Genomic DNA, 7228 nt, shown 5'->3' with positions numbered 1-7228 from the left:
CCACATGAATCTAGTGGGCTTGGCCCATCCCCTCCGCCGCCCCTCTGGAAGTGGGTGTTCAGGCGCCATCTTGCCCTGCTGGGGATGTGGGGATGGAGCCTTTGTTACCTCAGGAGCAGGGCGGCTCCCCCTTGTCCACTGCAGTTGGGCCTGGGAACAAGGACAGCCCCAACCCCTGCTCAGAGCTCCTAGACGAGAGCCAGAGTGACCTAGTCATCCTCCACTTCAACGACGTGTATGAGGTGAAGTCCAGGCAGGAGGAGCCGGTAGGAGGCGCTGCCAGGTAGGAGCCACACCTGGCCCAGCCTGGATACTGAGATGTGGGGGTGGGAGGGAATCGTAATCGCCACTTCCCTCCCGCAGAGGGAGGGAAAGAAACACCCTGTCCCTCCTGGGGTGCGTGAGGGCAGGCATAGCTGCCCCATCCCACAGGGCACAAGCATGTTTGACAGCCCCGTGCATTCCTGCCCCCTGGCTGGCGCCTCGACCACATTGCTGGCCTGAAAGAAGGCAGCCAGCATCAGGCTGTAGTTCCACCTCTCTGCCACACAGGACTTCTGTGGGGCCTGATGAGCAGGTCTACAAGTGGCCTCTCTGCGTTTCCTGTTGCTGCTTCCTCGGCTGAATCCCAGCAGGGTAAGAGCAGGTGAGAGAAGCAGGCAGTAGCTACAGGGGCCAGCTGGCTTATTACAGGCCCTGGGCTGCCCCTACTAGTCCCCAGCATCCCAATGAGACTGCAGTCCCACACGCAGATCCCAGTAACCTTTCCGGCAGCACACCACTAGCACTCAGGATTCCCCAAAGCCCCCACTTATCCTTCTATCCTAGCCACTCCCACGTAACCCCATCTACCCTCCAGACAGCACACCAACACCCTAGATCCCTACCCTCAGCCCAGATACTCCAGCACCCATGCACTACAGCAATCTCAGCACCCTTCAGACACTCCAAAACAACACCCTCAAGTACCCACTGATCCAGGCACTCCCAGACACCTTCCTGCACCACCCACCTACCACGCACCCCTAGGCACCCTCATCTTCCCACACATCCAGAAACCCACCAAGCCTAGTTTTGTGCTACTCCATGTGTGACTTCTGGTCAGAGTGTGGACCATAAACTGAAGCTTATGGTTATTTGCAAATAATTTCATTAAATAATTTGCACAAGATGTCACACACAGAACTACACACAATTTGGCAGCTGTGAGGGGTGGGTAAAAGCCAGGAAATATCCTTTCCCTTCCCCACTCTCTTTCTGGGATATGAGATGCAAAGAACATCCATTCCCTCCCCCTCCCTGTTATACCAGGAAAGATGGGGAACTAAGGAAATAACTCTCCCTGCACCCTCCCATGCTGACATAAAATGTTTGTGGGAGAGGTGGACTGTAAGGGAAAGTAACTTCATCCCTACCCCCTCTCACAGTTCAGGGCAACTGCACCTGTACTCCCCCCTCTGTGGTCCACCAACAGCCCCCAGCCTAAGCAACCAGCTTGTCAGCCATCACCTCTCTTGGGTAGAGACCCCAATCTCCCTTCCTCTGGACTGGGGTTTCTCCAGGCTGCACAGTTCCCTGCCTAAATAAGATATTCCCAGCAAGACTGCTTAAACAGGCTAGTGTCTGCACTTTGCGTTCTCTTTGAAGACTATGAACAGCCTAATGGCCTACAGTTATAAGTTATAGCACAACTCTTTATAAGCAAACATTTATTCTTCAGATGAAAGCATTACAGAGAAAACATCTTAAAAAAAAAAAAGAACCTACATATATGCTAAACATCTTACCAGAAGTCACCCCCGCTCTGCAACTCCAACCTTGGGCTCTGGTAGGTGTCAGTTGTTCAAAACCCACAACTGGGTTTTCTCTGTAAGTTCATAACTGTGTCAGATTCAGAACCAGCACCTCCAGGAATGTTCAGTCTTTTCCTTTATATAGCTTGGGCCTTTGATCTTGGCCTCATGTAACAGGTGATCAGCAGACAATGGCTCACTCCTCAGGGCACATCTTCAAAAGGCTGGGTATTTGCACAACCAAAGGTGGGGAATTTGCGTTCACTTTCCCCTAGATATTCCCCAGGAAAACTACTTAACGCATTTTGTTCTTAGAGTCCATTCTTTTCTGGCACATTGTTCGGTGTAGTCGTTTGAACCTCCAGGTATCACATCTGTCACATCTGCCCCCTTGAGAGGTTATATATAATCCAGGCCCCCAATAATACACAAACCCTTCATTTAATACAATGGACCCCGAAGATACTTAAGCCTAATTCAATAGGATTTCCTATGTATATTGCAGGAAATTGCCAAATCTGTACTTAACAGGGTGTGCTGACTCCAGAGCTAACTCAGCATCCTGCCACTCAAATCCCCACCCGTGTACATTACTTGAACTTTGATTGAAAAACAGGCAGAAGGCAGAAATAGGTAGGCCTGGTTGCTGCTATAGTACCCTTCCCCAGAAGCAAAAGGGGAAGGTAGTGACTCACTGTAAATATAAAATACAATAAAATATGGTAGTGGGGTCTGGTTAAGGCCTGAAGGGACTCCCAGGTGATCACCTCATGATATTGTCACACACACCATTCTTGGATACTGAGAAAGGGAGGCACCAGGCACCATTCCTTTCAGGCTTTTTTGTGACACCAGGAAAAGGAGTGCTCTGAGGAAATTCTCCCACCCTTTAATTCCCACCTAGGATACCACCAGGAAAAGTATGAGAACAGGGAAGCGCCCTCTCCTTTTATCCCTCCAATCCCATTCTAATAATGGAAGAGGATGGAACCAAGGAATCTGGCCTTACACCACTGTCTCCATTATATTAGGAAAGGGATGGGGAGGCAAGATTTGGCCCATAGTTCCCATGTTGGGCAAACGGATGCAGAAATCAGCAACAACCACCACAAGCTAGTATAGTATTTGAGAAAGTTTACACATATATTGTATAATGTTACCCATTATGGTGGCACCTGCTTGTGAACCATAGTTATGTTTGTATTCTGAAAACGGACATAAATTCTTGTTTTGCTCTAAAAGCAGGTGACTGATTTTGTGAAATTAGTTTTTATGTACTTTTGAGTTTTCTCAGTAGTTTTTGTTTGGTATCTCTTTATACATTTTTCCATTAGTAGTCCTTGAAATTGGGTTCTGTCTGAAATTTGTCCTTGGCAATCCAACCTTTCATTGTTGACTGATATCTTTTGAAAAGTATTGTCTAGCTACCCTAAATCAGGGCCGCCCAGAGGGGGGGCAAGAGGGGCAATTTGCCCCAGGCCCCACAAGGGCCCCCATGAGAGTTTTTCGGGGCCCCTGGAGCGGGGTCCTTCACTGGCTCCGGGGGGCCCGGAAAACTCTTGCGGGGCCGGGCCTAGGAGCTTCTTCCGCTCCCGGTCTTTGCCGGCGGGGGGTCCTTCCGCTCTGGGGCAGAAGGACCCCCACTGGCGAATTACCGCCGAAGCGGGACCCGCCGCCGAAGTTCAGCTCGGTCTTCGGCGGTAATTCGGCGGCGGGGGGCCCTTCCGTTCTGGGACCTGCCGCCGAAGTGCCCCGAAGACCCGCGGTGGGGGCCCGCTTCGGCGGTAATTCGGCGGCGGGGGGGGGCCCCCGCCGCGGGTCTTCAGGGCACTTCGGCGGCGGGTCCCAGAACGGAAGGGGCCCCCGCTGCCGAAGACCCCAGGCCCCCGGAATCCTCTGGGCGACCCTGCCCTAAATTTCGTGCAGAGGTAAATCCTGGGTAGATGTGGTACAATGTGTAGTTGTTTGGGTGTTTTAAAATTTGTACTTAGGGTCATTTTTATTGTTATTCATTATAGCTGAATGTTAATGTGCCAGCACAGATGCATAAACTTTTTGTGTGTGCTAGTATATAAACTGGCACGTAAACACCTGTGGCACGAAACTTTTTCTGTCAGATAAAACCTTCTCCATCAGGAACTATATTTTTTTGTTCAGATTTTTATGCTACAGTGTGGAAGGGTTTTATGTGCCACTGGGCATAACAGAGGAAGGGTTTTGTGTGCGGTGGCTGGCAAATTAAACTTTTCTCTGTGAGCAGCTGCACTTCTTCCCTGAGCCAGGTTCACCTCCACCCTGTCTCAGCCAAGTCCCAAACCCCACTTAAATGTTATAAAATCTTAGGAATTAATACACAGAATATTCATTGTGAAGCAGTTATGATTACTGCACACATAACACAGCTGACATGCTCACACAAAAACAAGAATATGAGAAAGTAAGCCATCTAACAGTTTATACCTTCTTCTCTTCCATCCACAGGCACATTACTGTTACCACTCCCACAACGACAGTACACCAGAGACCATGCACCAGAACCTTAATGCAACCCCTATAGACACTGGCCTTCCATCAGTCTTTTCACCAGAGGATCACATCCCCACTTTAAGAAAGCAGCTTAAATGTTTAATGATTACTGGATTCAGAAATTGAAGACAGCTGGTGGGGAGATCCTGCAGAGATTCAAAAAGATGTAGCACGTTCTTGTATTAACATTCACAAGTATTGTGTTGCTGTCAATAGCTGCTGCTACTTATTCCCTGTCTAGATTGAGCTAAAAGTTGTGATTTTTTTTTCTTCAGAATATAGGATTTTCTCCTTTAAAATGTAGATTTGAATTATAGTTTAAAAGCAAAGAAAATATGGTTAATTTCAAATGTTTTGTTCATTTGCATATTCTTCCTCATTTTTCCTTCTTCACCTTCTCTTTGTCCTTCTGTCATCTGTTCTTTCCTTTCATTTCTTCATTGTTTGCTTCCTATGCTTCCTACTGTTCCTCTATTTTTATATTTCACTTGTCTTCATGTTCTAATTTTATTAATTTCATCTTTCTTTTTGCCCTGCGCTTTTCCCATCTCCTTTCTCATCAATCACTTTTTCACACACTTTCTGTTCTATATATCCTGTATTTTTCCGAACCAAGTGGACATGTTCATTGCTTTGTTTTCTTTTGTATCCAAGTGAGAATTAGAATGATAGTTTTGGAGCTAGGATGTTTGATGTGCAAATAAGATAGAATTCAATCATCTTTTCCTTGCAGTGGGGCTAAAGCTGGTAAGATTATGAAACACCATCCTGAAGAATTCATGATGAACTGATTTTGACCAAAATACTATATGTACATATGAATGGGAAAAAAAAGTTAGAGACAACTTGATCAGAAGATGTAGAATCTATTCTGTTGGTAGACATAAAGGGCCAGATTTTTAGTCATGCCCCGGCCCCTTTGTGCTGAAGAGGTGATGCAAAAAGCTGTCCTACTGTGGGGAATTCCAAGATTGCATATTGTATGCATAGCTATAGCTATTGTCACATGCTGTAGGATAGGGGACAGTCAGGGCTAGGCGGGGCATTGCTAGAGAAAGTTGCAGGAGTGATTTTGTGCTGGCAGATGTTCTATCTTGCACCAGGATTGAGGCAGGAGGAATCTCATTGGAAATATGGGAGAAGTGCCCCCGAAGGTGCATTGAGCAGAACTTGATGCCCCTGAAGATCTAACCCAAAGTAGGAAGAGAAAGAATTAAAGCACTGCCAGTCTATAATGACTGACACAAACTGGAATACACACTCTTGTATAGGTCACACTGAAATTTAAGCAGGATTGATGAAATTAAATGTACTGAGGTCTAATGTAAACAAATCTCCTAACTTTAGTAAGAAAGGCATGGTACTGATAAGTGTTAATGTGTGTGTCAGGGTATTATATTCATTAACTAGAAGTATTTCAGATGGCTTGAACATATTAAGCAGACATCTGTTTAACATTACCCAGGCCCCATGGGAAAGTACTGTACTTTGTTAAATTCTATTAAATAAAGTATTTAGTCTGAATGTTTAAATGGACAGGATAAAAAAAAATGGTGATCCAGACATGAAGTATCCATGTCCTTCTGAGTGCCTCCATATGTAAATCTGAAAAATCAGCTGTCAAGGAAGTACAAAGAATGTTGGACAGCTGGTTGAAAAGACATAAGATTGAAACTTGAAGCTAGGAGACAGTGCTTTGTAAGATAGTAGTTGGATGTGCTAGTGTTATCAAATCTGATGTCTATTTAAAGGACAGCAAAAAGAGTCAGACCAATTCTGTTTTCTTCAGGAACAAACTATGAGTTACACAAACATATGACCTTTGTTACTGGGCCCAAATCAGTTCTTCGCATGCAAACAATGACTAATGTGTACCTCCATGTGGGTCATTGACATCAGTGTAATGAAGGGAAAAGGAACAGAAAAGCTCAGGAGTCCATTAAAATATCTTTAATTTAAGATACCATAGGAAGTAAGAATTCAAATCACTAAAGTTCCCATGACAGCTTCATAAGAAATACCCCTTTATAAATTTTTCCCATAAAAGATCTCTAATTGCATCCTTTCACAAAGCCTCCCGCTCTCCTTAAACATGAACCAACTTCCAACCAGATTAAGACCCACAGGCTTCTACCTAGACTAAGCTTTCAAACTGGAACAACACCTTGAAGATTTGAGATCACCTAAAATGGATTAGCACACTAGAGTGAGCCCCTTTGCACTGAAGCAGGCTTTATAGTTCCTGAGCTCCACCTCTAATAAATTCTGTTCAATCATACACCCTCTCCTGATTTAAGATGGCCTCTCACTGCTACAGGAGAACTCTATCGATACATTTTCCTACATTAAAAACACATTTTAGTTCAGGACAAAGACAACTAACCAGGGAAAGGAGAAACTGACTCTGTAAAACATGATCTTCAGTTGGTTTCTGCTTTTCGGTTTCTCCTTGTGACATAGGACTCATCTACACACAGATTTGCACAGGTGTTTTTTTTACATTCTTTTGTATTTTAAAGTAATAACTATGAAATTGACACACAATATAGTCACTATGGAATGAACACTCACAATATAAAAATATTGTTATCTAGTTTAGCATCCAAGAACCTTAAAATCAACTTTAGATTTAAGGGTAACACCACTTCAGTTATGACTAGTCATGTAACTCTTGGATACTGAGCCTTTTCTCCCACTGCATTTGCCATTCCTGACACACTTTTTTCACTTTGCAGAATCAATATTCCTGAAAGCAACCTTTATTGTCAATCTGCTTCAGGAAGTGCTGTTCTCAGAAGGATTGACAGAACACTGGTAAAGTGATTTAATGGCAGCAACATCAGCATTGATGAAATATTCCAGTAATTTGTACATGTTTTAAATATGAGGAGGATAGAGTAATATGGAAG

Source organism: Mauremys mutica, chromosome 6 (genome assembly GCF_020497125.1).
Source record: "Mauremys mutica isolate MM-2020 ecotype Southern chromosome 6, ASM2049712v1, whole genome shotgun sequence".
Taxonomy (NCBI): domain Eukaryota; kingdom Metazoa; phylum Chordata; order Testudines; family Geoemydidae; genus Mauremys; species Mauremys mutica.
Note: the sequence above shows the minus strand (reverse complement) of the source record.